Source organism: Pleurodeles waltl, chromosome 3_1 (assembly GCF_031143425.1).
Source record: "Pleurodeles waltl isolate 20211129_DDA chromosome 3_1, aPleWal1.hap1.20221129, whole genome shotgun sequence".
In the NCBI taxonomy this organism is placed as follows: Eukaryota; Metazoa; Chordata; class Amphibia; order Caudata; family Salamandridae; genus Pleurodeles; species Pleurodeles waltl.
The window spans coordinates 556,403,978-556,422,528 of record NC_090440.1 but is presented as its reverse complement, the minus strand read 5'-3'; positions in this window follow the sequence as shown (position 1 = coordinate 556,422,528).

The following is an 18,551-nucleotide window of genomic DNA, read 5'->3' as shown; positions in this document are numbered from 1 at the left end:
TAAAATAGAGGCTATCCAACAAGTTCCTACTCCCACAACAAAGAAAGAACTCCGCTCCTTTTTAGGATTGATAGGTTATTACCGATGATTTATACCCAGATATTCCACTCTAGCCGCCCCCCTCACACACCTAAAAAAATCCCTGCCGTCCAAAATATCTACTCTGACAGCCGCCCAACACTCCAGCTTTCAACACTTAAAATCCTGCCTCACTTCAGAACCAGTCCTACGATGTCCTGATTTTGCTAAGACCTTTCATCTTCAAACTGATGCCTCTGACGTGGGGTTAGGGGCGGTGCTGTCCCAACCTGACGACGATGGCCATGACCACCCCATCGTATTCATTAGTAGGAAACTATTACCCAGGGAGCGTCACTATCCAATTATCGAGTGTGAATGTCTTGCTATTAAATGGGCTATTGAGAACCTGCGATATTATCTCTTGGGACATCCTTTCGTTTTATACACTGACCATGCTCCCCTAACTTGGTTGGCCTCCAATAAGAACACCAACTTCCGCATCCTCAGGTGGTTTATGGAACTCCAACCCTTCTCTTTTCAGGTTTGTCACATTCCGGGCGCTCTTCAGGGTCCTGCGGACTATTTGTCTAGATTCCCTGAAACTTCGGAACTGTATCAGTCCCGATCTTGGGATGGGATGTGTAGCCGGGAGTTGGAATCCCCGGCTACATCGCATGTTAAACCGGGAATGGAGTGCCGGTTTTCCGAACCCTGTGAACGTGACAATAAAGTTATCGGGAATCCGGATGAGCGGATTCCCGATCCCTTACCTGCGGACCATGGTGACGAGGACGCGATCGCCAGGACTGGGAACCCGGATATCCGGGTTCCCGACGTGATGGAAAGAGATAACGGACTACACGGGCGGCGCGCGTTCAATATCAGAGGACGCCGAAGAAGTAGACGCAGAGAAAGGAGGAAGAACGCAGAACCTATCAAGACGACCACAGGAGGAAGAACAGAAGAACCCCAATCCAGGGGACACCACAACGGGAAAGGAAGGTCCCGAAGAGCGCGAACTCCGCCACGTCCCCGGAGGGACGTGGCTCAACCAGGTACGGTCCTGTTTAAAGGACAGGCTTCGATTGATGATAGGGAGGGAGAGGGCTGCAGGGAGGAGAGGGGAGGAGAGGAGAGGAGAGAGGGGAGAGGGGAGAAGGGACAAGAAGGGAAGAGGGTAGGATTTGAGAAGGGCACCAGAACAATCGCAAGTAACACAAAATAAAGGAAGTTTAGTAATTAAAATTTTCATTCACAGAGGTGACTTCTCTGGATTTCTGACCTGTCGGTCACCACGATATTCTGGGGAGCAGAATCTCCCTCTCTCTCTCTCTCTCTCTCGCTCTCTCGTCTCTTCGCACGAAATTACACAGCAATATAAAAACCCCGGACTTACCGATATTTACGTTCCTCTTGTTTTTCCGGTCCACCTGGAAACATCACAGAGGAATATCATCTCCAGTCACCAGGAACCCTGAGGGAGAAGAGGACAACGTAGAATCACTAACCAACAGGCGGCAAACATTGGACATTTTCACAGTTAAAACTTGATATAATAAAACAACGTTTACTCACCCTTTCGATTGAGTCCTGTAGTCCTTCTTATCGCCACGCCCACTGCCACAGTCATGAAAACAATTGCCATCACTTCAATTTCCTTCAAAGGGACTTCCATTCACCATCACCCACTCCTTCACTTACTGGGGGTGTGGTCACAATTGGGTCACAAATCTCCTGCTCGCAGCTGTTGCTGCAGCTGAGCTCTATTTTGGCAAGATGTAGCTGCTATCTTTCCTTCTTCCTACGTGGGTGTCTTAACATGTTAGGCCCTTCTCGTATACAGCAAGTAATGGAGCTGCCTGAAAAAAATGTTTTTTTTACCATGAGGCTATTGCTAACCACTGAGCACCCAAAATTCCTCCAACCACATAATCAGTCTGCAAGACCATGATACTCCGCATCATGGGGTCATGTTAGGTGGCTGGACACCAACATGATCCTATTCACTGTCTTTGTTTGGTTTCAAATCCCCAGATCACTGAGGACCCTAATATACTTTGACAGGTTATTTTGTCCTTGGTCTCCAATAGCAAATCTTAACTCCAGGCCCCTTCCACCCAAAGCATCAGATAATCTCCATCTCATCCTCTCAACTTGAGCTTTATTGGAGATGGGTCTAGAGTAGAATCGCAAGAGCTCCTGAAGGCCAGGTTTGTCCGGGTTGGTGAGTGGTGGCAAAGAACCTCGGGCAGCCCTCACAGGACAGCAACTGCAGCATGTGTTGCACCTGTTTGAGGCAGCGTGCATTGCAGCGGGGTTTAAGACGCTCCCCCTAAATCCCACCAGCTTTCATGCCAAGAATGGGAACAGGAAGAGGAGTACCACCACATTGCTGTTCCTTTCTTAATCTTTCTTCATACAAATCCAACTGCTGCTGCTCACACTCTTCTTGTCTATAATGTTTTCTTAGCTTTCCCATGTGTTTTTTCAAAGATTGCTAATGTTAGCTCATTACAAGTGAGATGCTCACATTTGCATTTGAAAGGTATCTCTGCCCGGTCGTCCACCGGTATGTTTAACTCTTGATTACCTATAAGAAAAAAGGTAGAAAGTCAAGGAGTAAGTTTAATTTTGTATTTCCCAAGTCTGTCAACTAGTACTGAGACATAGGATACTATAACCCAATCCTGGCGTTTGTGCCAACACCAAGTTGCATTGTGGGGCTTGTAGTTGTGCTTCATTATGGGTCAAAAACACTAGCATACAAAGTGCTGTTGGTTAAAATGCCACAAATAGGCAGAGGTGTTATACATAACAAGAAGCCACTTGTCCGCTGTAATTTAAACGTTTACAAAATCCAGTCCAGCTAAAAAACTGCTTTACAGGTAGAACCAAATGTAAATTCTTCTTATGTATTTTGTAAGAGTTCACTCTCTCATTCATTAAAAAGCACTGGCAATGAAAATATTTTGCTCTTTTGTGCAGTTTAAAGATTTATACTGAGCTTCACAACATTACAAACATACATCGACAACAGCAGTGCAACTTCATAACACAACAAAGATACAATATGGACAACAGCAGTGCACCTTTCCCTAACACAAATAATATGTAAAGGGTGGTTGCAGCAGGAGAAGGAAAATTATAGAATTCTCTCACACATACAAGGAACGTACAACATAAGTATCTAACACATGAAAGAGAGTAGTTGTACACTCTCTATAAACAGATATAGACATATAAGAAGTACACAACTCCTAGAAGAAAAAGCAATGCCTCCTATGGAATTAAGATACATTCCTGCACTCATATCTGATGAGCCCTCACCTGCCTTCTGTGGGATGCTTCATCAGTGGGTTCCATATACAGCACTGGAAAGCATCCACAAGTACTACTATTCACTGGTTGTACAGTCTATTAATTACGATTTCTCTAGTTGCGGTGAGGGTAAGTACCTTAACTGAGAATTTATATTCTTCCTTTGCAAAACTGTCAGACCTACATTAAAGCTGTGAGAGTGAGATAAAAATAATTTTACTGGTGTGTCCGTGCCACAAGACTTAAAGTAGAAGGGCTGCACAAAAAGCCCTGCTTCTCTTTTCTTTTGGTGTGTTTTGACACTCAAATATTGTCCTTATTGGATTAGGCGCTTTCCTCAGGGCTATATTGAAGCTAACACCACATTTTGCAAGATAGTCCCTGGTTCATATGGCATGACATGCAAGCACATTCAATGTATCCTTCGTCTTTTTATAAGATGGTGTAACAGCAGTGAAAACCCCCAGGTGCATTATGGGCAGAAACAGAGCAAGCTTCCTTCCATCAGAGGACAGGTATGGCTAGGAAAGCAGCAGCAGCACATGTTTTCCCACTATAGGACTCCAAGAAAAACCAGACAGCAACAGTGCAAACTTTACTTGCTCACATTGCAGGTCCAACATCGAAGCAGCAAAGCAAGCTTGCCTCTTTCACTGATGGCAGCAAGTGCCATCTTCCCCTCTCCACACAACCGATCCAGCAGGGCAGTCTAGTACCCGTTTTCATGGCTCACAGAAGATGTTTGGTAAAGACATGAGTGATATGTAGATTACAGACATCCTTGGAGAAGGTACTTAACTCACAAAGTGGAATGTATATAAGGGTAAGTGAGTGAATACGTGAGATCTGATGCCATTTTCATTTAGGTGATGTTCCACATCAACATCCTGAAAGTCCTTGTCAGGATCTCATCTGCTTTTGTCGCAGGGACTAGGCCCAACTTCCTTGACAGACAAGAAGACCCAACGAAGGCCAATGCCAAAACTGCCCAACTGGGAAGAAGGGAAGGAAAAAAAGTGTATACATTTTCAAAAGTCCTACGTCTGAGCCACCCAGGTTCCTCTGTGAGTATGATATTCCCCACACTCTATATCAGTACCTGATGATCCCCTTCTCCGTCTCGTGAGTAGTGTGGAGATGTACAACAACGTAGTTCTTATACCTAGAATGTAAAGAAGGTACCTGTGAGTCTAGGTATTTAGACAGTGATCATAGAGGTAAGTTTAACTTAACTTGAGTGCAGCGCACCTATGCTTTTGTATGGGAATCATCAATGGACTTGAAGAGAATAGAGTTATAACAGAGAGAAAACATCTAGCTGTAAGCATATACAATGCATGACTTCATGCATCAGATAACCAAAACAAAACATGTACTGCATTATATCAGACAATCTATATGCAGTTAGAGAAGAATGACAAACATTTATAATATTCTGAATATTATCAATAATTTCTAGCTGTGGGTCCACGTAGTCCCACATTCTATTTTCACTCACAATACTCTGTTCCTTTCGTTTACAGATTTCACGAAAAAGAAGGCATCATAACAAAATCACCATAGTTATAATCAGATACGTTTCTTTAAGTGTAAAGTTATTTTTGCGCATGCAGTGCGTTACTCAAATAAGAGTCTGCCAGTTGCTCTTCTCCCTTTGTGTTTTCCTTTCAGGTTTTTGTGGTGCCTGAGTCCCCTGAACAGAGAAGAGCACAGGAAACAACCCGATGCTTCAAGGCATGGCAGAGAGGAAAAGCCGAATCCCAGGAGCTGCCTTGAAGATGCTGAAGAACCCAGGAGAACGATGGGAAGGTGGAAATCCTGAGCGCAACGCCAGGTAAGCATAGAGCAGGAGGCTGCTGGCTGAAAAAAGACTGGAATGGCAAGCGGCTTCCACCCAGGAATGAGGTGCAGTGTTCTGGGCCCGCTACCGGAAAGGCCTGAAAGTACACCCCTACTATAGCACCCCCGCAGGTTTGGGTTTGTCAGGGAGCCTACGATGAAATAAACTTAGCAAGCGAGGAGCGTGTACATGACCCGCGGGTTCCCAGGTACAGTCTTCTGGACCGTATCCCTTCCAGTGCATCAGGTAGTGGAGTCCGCGTCATATTCGTTTTGAATCCAAAATATCCTCAACCTCAGATTCAAGTTCATTATTAATCACAATGGCTCAGGGTTTTGTTGGAAGAACAGTTCCAGGAGCAACTGGCTTCAACAACGACACCCGGAATACAGGATGTATTCATATGTTAGGAGGTAGATCCAGCTTCACTGCTACATCATTGATCCTTTTTACAATTTTGTAAGGGACAATGTACCCTGGTTGGAATTTGTGAGGTCTCTTCAAGGAAATATATTGTGTGGAGAACCACACCTTGTCCCCAATTTGATACCTGGATTAGGCCTGCAGTGCCCATCAGCATTTCATTTGTATGTGCCTTTGGCCTGATTCAGATTGTCTAATGTTAGCTGCTGTATCTTGTAGGAAGCTGGCCCTCTATACAGTGCACTAAAATAAAGTACACTGTGTCGAGAGTCCAGTGCATCAACAATTGGTGTAGCAGAGGCAAAAGTAGATAGGACTGCTGCTCTATTTTGTGATGGTTGTGAGCGAGCAGTTAGATTTATCAGAGGATAGTGCTAAACATTTGTTGTACTCACAGAGGCAATAAATAAAACACACACTCAAAGAATAAATCTGTGACATTTTAGAAAAATAACAATTCTTTTTATATATGTTTCAAACCCAAGAACTATGTAATCAGGTAAGTAGACTTTCAATTATAAATACTTTGCTGTTTCAAAAATCAACACTTAGCGCAATTTTTCAGTTCAGCAATTTTAACCTATGGGAGGAAAACAAGAATGCAGTTTTGCAGGTAAGTACATAACTTACAAATATAGTCTTTGAGGTTTTAGGTCAACACCAGGCAAGGTTAAAATCAGTACCAAGAGTGTACCCACTTCATCACAGGGGTGGCCAGGTGCAGAGGTCAAATTCAGAGTCAGATGCCCAATGGTAACCAATGAAGACTGGGGGGAACAAAGATGCGCTGCTCACAGGTGAGTAAAGCGGTGTCGTAGGTTGGTCTCCTGGGTTTGAGGTAAGCACTGGGGGGGCCATAAGGCAGCACCAAAATTATAGTATTCTTTTGTTGTCAAAAAAGTCTGCAAGATCTTGATAACAGGACGGCATTACAGGGGTAGTGACTTCAGTAGTTGCCCCCATGGTTTTCACGTCATTCGTTTCAGGAACAAAAGTCAGGCTATGCTCCTTACAAAAAACAGAACGAAACATTAGGTAGAGAGTGCTTTTCCCAGTCAATATCTAGGTTAAGAGTCTCCAGACAAGGAATTCCCAATATATCTTGGAATTGTAGGGCTTGGATTAGGTCAAACTTTATTCTCTCCCTGTGTTTCTCTTCAATACATAACAGCACATCATCTGTGGAATGTGTGATAGGACCAGACTTTAAAGCACTACTGTCTATAGTCTATACTTCTTCCACCAGGTCCATGGGCAAAACTGGTAAACCATATTCTGCATCTAAAGATTTGTCCATAAAGTTTCTAGTCACTCCTGAATCTATTAACAACTGAAAACATAAAGAGACCCCATCCCAGGTCAATTGAGTCGTAACATAAAAATGGCGATACATGCATATGGAAGTAATCTGTGCCAAGGTGTTTGAGGCTGGGTGAGATTAGGGACCCCAAACATTTCCCAACTCCCCTTTTATTTTATGCCTCAGAGTGCAGTCCCTTAAAAAATGACCTTATTTTCCAAAGTATAAGCAAAGTTTTATGTCACAACATCTTTGTCATTCATCCTCAGTTAATGGACCTTTGATACTTCCGATTTGCATAAGTTCAGGTTCATCCATACATTTTTCAGGGTCTGTCTTTTTCTCCTTGAAAACTAGGACTTTGGTATCAGACCTCCCTGTTTCACCATGACGTTCTGGAAGGCTATGGTATGCCTTTACCATTAATTCTATCAGATCACTGCAGGTATTGGGGATCTACGATGGGGTAAGGAACCCTTTAACTCATCTTTGAGTCATCTGTAAAACAGAGAGCTCCTTCTATTTTCTTTCTAACCAGCTTCTGCCATATGTCCATTAAATATGGTTTTATAGGTCATAAGGCCTTTTCTGCCCTGGCGTAGATTTAACAGTTCTGTGTCCACAGATTGCATGAAAGAGTGGCGGTCAAACAGCCTCTTCAGTTTAGCCTTAAAGGCCAAGTAGTTATACAATACAAGATAATCTCTTTCGACTAATGTAACTAAGTAGCTGCTATGTCCCCAGATAAGGAAACACAAAAGCTCATTGGGAAAACACGCTGGTTTACACATCAAGTGTAATTGACACTGGTCCACAAAGGTTGCAAATTTCACAGGATCCCAGGTAAACAACTGAGGAGGTGCAAAACGTATTAAAGAAGGGGTAGTGACTTGAATAACCACCGGAGTTGTCTCGAGGATGCTAGAGAACCCAAGAGGACAACGGGAAAGTAGAAATCCAGAGCGCAACATCAGGTAAGCATAGAGCAGGAAGCTGCTGGCCGAAAAAAGACTGAACAGCAAGCGGCTTCCTGCAGTTGAGTGCATAGCATTATAGGCTAGGAATGAGGTGCATTGTTCTGGTCCCGCTATCAGACAGGCCCAACAGTCTTGCTGCTGCCACTCGAAGACCGGCTGTTTGTGTTGATTCTTTGGTTTGGCACATATTGTGAAATAGCCATTACCTAGTATGTCACTGTTAACTTTGAGCATCCCAGCCACCAAGGCTGGACTGGCCATACCGGGTATCGGCCATTTCCCCAAGAGGCTGGAAGGGTGGTAGGTGCTTTTGTTACTGGGGGACGGTTTTGTAGCAGTGCAGCGTTTTTAAAAGCACTTCAGAGTTCCTTGTATATCCAACAGTTTTCAGGCAACAATAAAAGTGCAAAGATAACTGGTGATTAATGTCCTTGCTGGTAGAGATAGGGTTTTGACTAGTGGCAAGTTTGACTCATCTAATGAAGCACAGAAGGTTAATATGCCTGCTGCAAAAAAATGTGTACTACGAACATCACAGAACATTATTTTATGTGCAATGCTCAGTGGGATACTGCATTAGTCACAGAGATCCAGTTGTTACTGTGTAGTTCATAAGTTACAATCATAATCTAGCATAGTGAGCTATGAACTACTATGAAAGAGCTACATGATGCAAACTGCAAGGTACAGGTTAGAAAGTTTGTTTTTCCCAGTCTTTGATTACCCTAATTTTGCTAAAAAGAGTTTGTTTAGGTACAAATAAACTGTTATTAGTAAAGTCAACCCTAACCACATTTAGGCTTTTCATTCTGAATCCCGAGTTTATGCTTCCCCAGACCAAGCACTCTTAAAAAATGCCTACCAGTATGGATGATGTGAATTGTACACCTTGTAGTCCCCTTTGTCAACATTTTCTATACACTGATTTACACATGTATGTTTCATTGTCTCTGTATTTGTGTGGGATCTGAAGTGCTCCAACTCCCAACGCATGCAAGAGAGGCACTTTAAAACAAATGAAATACATATGAGAGATGAGAGGCACTGTTAGAGGTTGCTGGTGAGAGAATCATTGAAGAGACTCAATAAAGATTGCTGTAACCTGGTGCACTGTAAGGTCATCATTTACTATGCTTTACAAACTAACACAATTGAATATATAGTAAAAAATGCATTATAGAATGCACTGTTTTTGCTGTTTTATTCCAAATGTTCTTCTTGGGTGAACCCCGCCAAACCCCATTGTGGTGGTGAGGCTCGCTCACTATGCACCCTATGGTGGCTGGCCTGACAACATTTGCCAAGGCTGCTTTGGGTTTCCAGTCTGACCTGCCAGCCACAGCCTAAGCGACTATGCTCTAGACAGGCACACACAAATGCCAACCTCTTTAAAAAGGTTTTTAATCCATACACACAAGGCAATACCTGCCTTGTAGCTGCACCTGTCCAGATTTCTGGGGGCTGACACTGTAAGGACCCCTGTCATATTCAAGTGTAGCTGCTTGCAAGGTCCTAGACTCACTCATTCATCCCAGGTATCAGACACCTGGAAGCAGGGTCGGATTGGTCTACAGGGCAAACAGGCTGTGCCCGCTGAGCTGTTCCCACAGATCAGTGTGTGGACCTTTTTTCCCCAGCAATTTGTTGGCCTGTTTTATGGTCTGGTGGGCCGGTTTTTACTGTTGTTTTCCCTGATATGACCACAAATATTGCCTAGAGCAAACACAAATGCATGCTGTCTCCCATACCTTGCAAAATAATCAAAATTCAAAATTTGCCTGATTTGCATATGTTGGCCACTTTTTGAGCTATCTGGTTGGCTAACTGGGGCCTGTTTTATTTTGGTGCCTGGGCCTCCTTTTTATCCCAGCCCGACCCTGCTGGTAGGCTGCTGGCTGCCAAAGGACCTACAGGAAATTTTCGAAGTAGCTGGTGAAGGGATTTGGGGTTCTGGTTCAGCATAGGGTTTATTGGGTCTAACTAGAGTTGAAAAGTATGTCGCCCACCCCCATCATCTCCCTCTCCACGAGCCTCTAGTTCTGGCATATACATGCAGAGCAGATCCCACTCAGAGGGACCCAATGTTCCTCGCCTCCTCCCTCTTCTCGACCACCCTCGATTCTCACACACCTCAAAATGTCTATAGCAGACGCCAGCACCCACCCAAGCACCCCGTTCCCCCCTCAATATCTCGAGAATCTGCTCCTGGGCAGCGTCAGCCTTGCGCGCGGCCAGGTAGCTTCTGGATTCGTCTCTTCTGTGTACTTTTCGGTGCCTATTTGCGGAAAAATAGCACTTAACTAGGACATTGAAAAAATCAAACTGCGCGTCGTGGACGTCAGGAGTGGCAGGGCCGCAGCCAAGGGCGAGCACTGACGAAGAAGCCACAGGAAAAGCGCTCTCTAATCGGAATTGTTCACAGGCTTAAATATCCTTGATTTAGAGGACTTGGCAGGATTTCCTGCCCTGCGAGCTTTCATCGAAGCCCCGGGAGCAGCAGGCCCGTTGGCGGCCCTCCAGGCACTCCATCCAGGCTGTCGGCACGGCGGCGTGAACGCCTTCCCTGGCAGCGCATGAAAACAGCCGCGGGGAAAGGACACTGCAGTATATCAGGTCTCCCAACAGAGAGAGCCGGGGGCTGCCAGGGTGTGCGCCTGCCTCGTAGCCGAGGCTGTCAACAGATTGCTCGCACGGCTCCTGCGAGCGCTGCTGCCAGTGTGCGCGCGAAGCTTGCGCTGCTGCTTTCCGGGCTGCACCTGGTCTGAGTGTGTGTCCGTGTGGGAAGCACGCGCTGCCGTGGTCCACGCTCCACCCGTGCTAAATGTGAGGGACGCTGGCGCCACGGCTTCTGCTGTCCACTCCTTCTTAAGTATATGTTCTTTAACCTAAGGAAGCTTGCACTGCTGCTTCCCGTGACGTGCACGCCTTTGGCGTTTGTGAAAAAAGCTTGCACTTCTATAGCATTTGTTGTAGTCTTCTTAGGAGTAACTATGCACTGCTTCTTTGTTAAGAAATAGTTGTGTTATGTGTCAGGAAGGATAGCACTGACTGCGCTACACCTGTTGTATATGTTGTTGCCTGAGTGTTGATGATTTTGCAGCCTCCTTCCTGTTCGTGAGAGTAGCTGTCAGTGCTGCTTGCTCTGCTTAAGAAACGCCTGTACTGCTGCTGCTGGTTCTGTGTATGTTGTGGGTTACTGCTGCCTTTGTGTGTAGAAAGCTCGCATTGTTGTTCTTTGAGCTCTACCTCGTACTTCGCCCCAGCCCATGCCTGTTGCATGTGTGATGGAAGCCTGATTGTTATCTGTGTAACCATGTACGTGGTATTTACATAGCGTGAACATAGCCAAAAAAGCAACATAGCCTTGGGCAGAGTCAAATGCAAAAATAGTTTACGGGTGGTTGGAGACATAATTGGGGTCATGAATTGTGAACGGGTGGTTGGAGAGGTAGCTGGGGTCATTAATAATCAAGGCGTGGTGGGAGAGGTAGTTGGGGTCATGAATTGTCACGGAGTGATTGAAGAGGTAGTTGGGCTCATGAATTGTCAATGGGTGGTTGGAGAGGTAACTGGGGTAATGAATACTAAACGGGGATTTGAGAGGTAGATGGGGTCATAAATAGTCAACGAATGATTGGAGAGGTAGCCGGGGTCTTAAATAGTCAAAGGGTGATTGGAGAGGAAGCTGGGGCCAGGTGCAAAAGTGTATGTTACTCAATTGTGATGTTGAGGTTCTTTAAAGTAGTGTGTTTTCAACTCTTCCCTAAACTGGAACATGGTTGGGGTGTTTGTGATGGGTAGGAGAATGCTGTTCCAGATCCCAGGTGTGTAGATGGAAAAGGAAAAGAAAATGCGTGCCTTGAAGCTTACCTAAATTTCAGTTGTTGCATTTACCAGTACTAAACAAAACTGGTGCTCATGCTGTACCGTGCACAGAGTTCAATTTGTGCAGGTGGTGCACATCAGAACTCTATTTTGGTGACCAGGACTTCCTTCTCTTTAACAGACTTTGACCAAGAGAGAAAGCAAGTATGAGGAAATGGAAATAGTAAAAAATGGAGAAAGCAAGAGAGAGAAAAGCCAATAGTAGTGAGCTAAAGAGACAGGAAGTGTAGGATGGTGGAAGAAAGTGATATGCAATGGAATGAAAACTAGGTAGGCTTGGCATTTGCCAACCCTGGTATCTAGTAGAAAAGCCTAGGACCATGCACTTTTTAAAATTAGAAATGTAGCACTGCCCTTGTCTGCAACGTTTGCTGACATGCTACCTTTCATGTGTTTGATGGGCGTACACTCTGCTTAAGACCATATCTGTTCTGTTTGTGGTGGGGATTTTGCACTGCTCATGCCTCTGCTGTATCTGTTCTATCTGTGGCCAACCACAGTATAGGCAAGGCTGAAAACTGTGGTGACTGCAGCTGTCAGCGCATTGTAGAAAAATACTTTTCTCAGCAGTCCAGGCAGAACGGCAGATGCACAGCTCCTTTCTTATAACAGTTGCAAATGTGACGACAAGCACTGCAACTAGAAACAGACAGAATGCCTCCATGAGAGTTGTTTTACACTTTGAGGTGCGGATGTAAAGGGGTGAGGACTAACATAAACTTGTTCGCTGAGCCCAATAGCCATCTGCCACACTGCATGGCTAAATGACTAGACCACCACCTAGTCCCTAGACCCCAGTATTCTGGTGTCCTCGCCAAGTAGTGAACTTAACTGGTGGCTTGCATCATGGGAGGTTGGCAACAAGCCATGTAGACAGAATGTTAATTCTTCCCTCTCACCACCCCTCCCATGCCAACCCCACAGCCTCTTAAACCGTACACTAAACTGAGTGCTTCTACGGTCTGTTTCTTTGTTGCATGGACCACTTACTGTATTGAGGCTCTAGAAGTTTGGAGAGGGTTGTCACCGACTCCTCCTTCCCGTTTAGTCCCCGTCTAAGAAATGTTCCTGTAATAAACCATTTGTTTTTTGTGCTTGTGTTAATCACACCCCCTCATTAAAATAAACAAATCTATTCATTAAGTTTTATTATTGCACCATTAATTTAATTTAAAGAACATGGAATGAAGGGGGGTGATTTTGTTTCAGTGCACCAAGTCTTTTATTTCTAGAGGTTGGATCCCAGTCTCAGAATATATGTTTCAATCTCCAGTGATATGTCTGAAACACCGGCAAGATTTCACACTTGCATGGAAGTGGCTGCAAGGTGGATGAAACACAACTGTCTTAAGTTAAATTCAGGAAAGACCAAGGTTCTCCTCTTTGATAATGATCCTACCTTTTGGTGGCTTCTATCTGGAGGCCGCAGAATGTGAGTGCCCTCCCGACTTCTGTTAAGCAAGTCAGAAACCTGGGCATCTTATACGACGACAAACTGACCTTCAAAGCACAGGTGAATGCGCTCACTCCTTCCGCTTTCAATACCTTAAGCATATTCAGAAAAAATCTTCCTTTTATTCCCCACGAATTAGAAAATTGTGGTTATTGCTTTAGTCCTATCAAAAATGGATTATTGTAGTGCCCTCTATCTTACCATGCAACAAAGACTGCTGAGAATGCAGCTGCCTGGATGCTGCTTAAGATTCCAAAGTTCCAGTCAGCCTCCCAGGCCCTACACAAACTTCATTGGCTTCTTATAAAAAACGCATCACTTTCAAGGCCCTATGTATCGCCCATAAAGCCTTACATGGCATTGGATGTGAATACCTAAAAAAAAAACCTTCAATGGTACACTCCTGCAGGAGCTCTACACTCCATTTCAGATAAAAACGTTATAATTCCTCAGCCTAAGCTGGCCTAATGGGGTGGCAGGATTTTCATAGGCAGCACTGCTAAACTTTGGAAAAGCCTCCCTCTGTACCTAAAATCTCAAACCACTGTTTAGGTTCAGGCAGGGGCGGCTCCTTCGCAATAGCGAAGGAGCGTTGCCCCCCTGTCTAAGCCAGGAGCTGAAAGATAAAATTATATATGTTTTGTCTTTCAGCTGCTGGCTCAGCCAGCAGCATGTGAAGGGAAGGGGGAGGAGGTGCATGTTTGTTTGGCCAGCAGTCTCAGGCCGTCCAAACACACATGCGCTGGCCAAACACACGTGCACACTTAGGTTTCTCCAGCCTGGCTGTGTTGAACAGCCGGGCTCTAGAAACTGCACAGACCACAGTGTTGAGTCTGAGCAGCAGTCTAAGCCACTCAGACCAATCCTGATGCTGCTTTCATGCTAGGTTTAGCATGAAAGCAGTTCCAGGTTTGCTGGGGAGCCTATGCTGGTTAATGCTGGGACACCAGAAGAGGAGTGAGGCGGCAGGTGGCGGCCATGGGAAGATGTACATTAAAAAAAAAATATTTTTCATTCCCCCTCCCCCTGATGTTCCCACCCGCCCATCCCTCCCCTTGAGATTTGCGGCAGCAGCTGCTGGGTTCAGGAAGGACCTGAAGACCTGGCTTTTCACTATTCAATCTTAGTTCATTCCTCTTTTCTTCCCTACATACTTTGTATGCGCCATGATTCCTCAGTGCCAAGACACCTTTGGGCATTCGCACGCTTGACCAAATTAACATTATGGCCCTCATTATGACATTGGCAGTCACTTGACTGTCACGCCGGCGATGGTGGTAGTACAGTCGCCAGGCTGACGGTGAAGACCACCAAATAATGACCATGGCGGTGATCCCTCCCATAGACAGCCAATGCACCACCCGAACCGCCAGTGCGGTCCGTCCACTGACCACAGCGGTAGCCATCTTCAGGCAGGTGGAAGATAATGACCCACCCACCATATTATGACATAGCAGACTGCCAGAATTTCCATGGTGGGACCACCTCCACCAAAAGCCTGGCGAAAAGACATCACTTAAAATGAGACACTCACCTCCATGGACACAGAGGAGTCCGCGGCAGCCATGGAACCCGAACTGGAAGTCCTGCTGATGCTGTACCACACAAATGCAATCCAGGAGCAGCAATGACGACGGTGAGTACAGCCACCTAGCACACTAGGGAGAGAGAGGAGAGTGATACACCCACACGCACAACACACACCAAACACACATACCACACACCAAGAACAATCTGCAGAGTAACTCAACATCACCATAACCCAGGAGCAAAGAAAGCTAGGACACATACCTCTGGTCCAACCACTGTAATAATGTTGGAACAGCGACCTCAAATTAAAATAAATAAATATATACATATGTACAAATATACAGCAAGGGCCATTGGCCAGTCCATAGTCAATAAATGGCCACAGGGCAATGTCCAACTTGGCTTGACTCCTGACAGACCAGTCAATCCACTGGGCAGGGGCATCATGATGATGTTAGTCAGGCACCTCAGGGGGTGGAGGGTGGGAGGAGGTTTGTCTTGGGAGGAGGGTGCTTGGGCTTGGGTTTGGGAGGGGGCAGGTCTTTACCCTTCTGTTTAGGGGGTGGAGGAGTGGGCTTGGGGCAGGGGGGCGGTGTGCCACTCTTGTGCCCCTTAGTGGCAGGTGTAGTTTTAGGTGAAGGCACAGGAGTCAACTGGGAGCTGAAGGTACTGGGCTGGAGAGGAGGGATCTTTCTCTTACGAGCAGTGGGAGGGTGAGGGAAGAGGTCAAGGTGGGAAAGGAAAAGCTTCTTAGGACCAATGGGGCGGTTGTGGGAGGAGGATTGGGAGTGGAGGTAGAAGGAGTGGTTGTAGGAGGAGTAGGTGTGCTGGACTTGGGTGCAGATGCATAGACAGTGTGAGTGTGTGAGGTGGATGGCTGTTGAGTGTCTGAGTGGGTGGGTTTATGTGTTATTGGAGGGGCAGACAGATTGGGAGAGGACAAAGAGGAAGTGTGTATGTATATTGTGGTGTCTGCAAGTGAGGTGGGTGTGCTGCATGAGGTTGTGATGGTGGTGGTGGTGACTACATGTGGTGTGTACGGTGCATGTCTGCCCGTCTTCTGTTGTGGTGGCTGTGGGCAAGGCTGTTCAGGTGGCTTTTCAGGTGGCAGGATCTGGGACTGATGATTCAGTGCATGCAGGTGTGAGTGTTGATGTGACTGTTAGGGAGGAGGAGGGGGGAGACAGTGGAGGCAGTGGCTGTTGTAGTATGTGCATCTGTGTGTTGGCTGTGTGTGTGTTTGTGGAGTGAAGTGTGGTGCCTGTGTTTGTCTGTGCGAGTCCTGTCTGTTGCTTGGGCGCATGCTTGTCAGATTGTGTGGGTGGGATGGGTTGGGGGAAGGGTTTTGGGACTGGGTTTGGGTTGCCATTTCCTAATGCTAGTACTCATGATGGACATATTTCTGTGCGTCATTGGTATTGATTGTACACACCTAGACAATTCCAGTCTTCTACATACATACATGCTCTGTGTACTGTGATATTGTGTGTCCATACTTCCTGTAGTCACGCTCATCTAATTTTTGGCTCACTTACATACCAGCCACTGTGGAGGAGGAGGAGGAGGAGGCAAGCACCCATGTACAGACCCCTAGTGAGCTTGGCTACACTGGAGGACCGGCACATCATACTAACCTATTGTCTGGACAGGGCCACAATTACTGAGCTGTGTCAATAATTGGAGCCAGATCTAATTCCTGCTATCAGTAGCAATACAGAAATTCCCCCTGTAGTAAGGTACTCTCAGTGCTCCACTTCCTGGCAAGTGGTTCATTCCAGGTGACAGCAGGCTTAACTGCAGGAATGTCACAGCCAGTGTTTTAGATAGTGCTTGGAAGGGTTTTGGATGCCTTGCTTAAACACATGAGCAGCTACATCTCATTACCCCAGAGTGAAGATTTGCCCACTGGATTCCACACATACCTCATGTGATTGGGGTCATTAACTGGGCCCATAATGTATTGGCCCCTCCCAGGGCAAATGAACAGGTCACAGGAATACAAAGAGTTTCCACTCAATAAATGTCCAGATGGTGTGCCTTGCTGATCAATACATCTCCCACATCACTGCCAAGTTTCCTGGATCTGTGCATGATGCCTATGTATTGAGGAACAGCGTCCCACAGGTGATGGCACTTCTACAGAGTCACAAAGTGTGGCTCATAGGTGAACTTGAGCCTTCACACAGTGTATGTCAGTGTATGCCTACTGGAGTTGTACTCCATGCCATTGTACATGGGTAATGTGTGTCCCTCACTACTTCCAGGTGACTCCGGCTACCCAAACCTGTCCTGGAAGTTGACCCCTGTGAGGAATCCGAGAACAGGGGCTAAAAATCAGTACAATGAGGGCTGCACCAGGAGAGTTCTAGAACGCACATGTTGTCTACTGAAAGCCAGGTTCAGGTGCCTCCATTTAACAGGTGGGTCCCTATGCTGCACCCCTAAGAAGGTCTACCAGATTGTGGTGGCCTGCTGCATGCTGCACAATTTGGCCCAAAGACGCCATGCGCCCTACCTGCAGGAGGAAGGGGGAGACAATGCACCTGTTTCAGCAGTGGACACTGAAGACAGTGAGGAGGAGGATCTGGACAACAGGACACATATCATACAGCGGTACTTCCAATGACACTCGAGTAAGACAGTGAATCTGATCATATCTCCATTTCAGTTAAGTGCTGTGTGCCAGCTGTGTTGTGCCAACCACTGCCTTTACATTGCAATTGACTGTCACCTATGCCGTCCCTTTTTACAGATGTTGGTGTGGTGACAACTGTGCACTGAAGTGATGACTACAGACTGCTTAAACACATTTGTTGGATAGATTCACACATTACAGGACATTTGCACAGGATAATACAGTTTAATACATTGCACATTTCTGTCTGATAAAGCACTAATACTCCAGCTGTGTTCAAGGCTGTTTTATTGAAGTAACAATAAGGAAGGGATAGTGCAATAGAGTGGGGTGATGGTTGAGGAAAACTTCAGTGTAGTGGCCCATTTGGTTTGTAGCACAGGTCCAGTGTCCATCGGGCCATAGGAAGAGGAGCAATGGCAGTTCAAAGTGAACAAGGTGACTCAGTGGCACACAAGAGGGAAATTCTGGAGGGCCTCATTTCCGGGTGGTGGGTCGCAGGGAACATTTGCGGGGTGGTTCACCTTCTGCAGGGTGAGGGGTGCTGTTGTCTTGTGGGTGGTGTTGCAGGTCCTCCTGTCCACTGGCTGGAGAAGATGTTGATGGCTGGTGAGTGGATTGGCTAGTGGAAGTGGTCCGCTGGTGTGCTTTGTTCTCCCACATGGTGTTGGCCATGTCACCCAGCAACCCTACAATGGAGGCCACATTAGCATTCAGGCCCTGCAACTGCTTCATGACCTCCTGGTGGTGTACCCCCTGTAGTCGCTGGTTCTCCTGCATGATGGTGATCACCTGGCCCATCCTGTCCTGGGATTTTTGGTATGCCCCCAGGACATGTGTGAGTGCCACCTGGGCAGTCGGTTCCCTGGGCCTGGCCTCCCCCCGGCGCACAACTGACCTCCCACTGACCCTGCCCCCCTGTGCCTGTGTCCCCTGAATGGTGTGTCCACACCCACTTACACAACGACCTTTACTGTCTTGCCTGTGTGGTGTCAACTTGGGTCTCTGTACAGGTGGGCACACTATTGATCGACGTGTCCTGGGGACGTTGACTGGCTGCTGTGGTGTTGGAGTCAGAAGGGGGGCCCTGTGGTGGACTGACTGTGGGATGTAAAAGCAGATTTACCTGTAGTCCCAGATGTGCCAGGGAGTTCATCCAGCTCGGGGCA